Raw genomic sequence first — 331 nt, 5'->3', positions numbered from 1 at the left:
GGCAACTATGAACATACACGCACTAACGCATACAGTTATTATGCCTAGGTTTCATTATCGCGCATTCCCTTGAATCAGATTGAATAACTTCAAGAATAGTCAATAGAATAGACCATTTTTTATTGAAAAGTCACTGAACAGAAGAACAGACTACTGGAGCAACATCCTTGTTTTATATTCCATTTATAGACTGAAAATTGTAGGAAGTTGCAGTGCAACATTACATTTTGGTGCATGTTCATGTAGCTTCCCATTTATCACAGACCATACAAGTTTGCAGAATGTATTTTAATTAGACCTTTGGACTGCTATGGTATAGAGTATATAATGT

Source organism: Oncorhynchus mykiss, chromosome 3 (assembly GCF_057628025.1).
Source record: "Oncorhynchus mykiss isolate SJ-2025 chromosome 3, ASM5762802v1, whole genome shotgun sequence".
Lineage (NCBI taxonomy): Eukaryota > Metazoa > Chordata > Actinopteri > Salmoniformes > Salmonidae > Oncorhynchus > Oncorhynchus mykiss.
Note: the sequence above shows the minus strand (reverse complement) of the source record.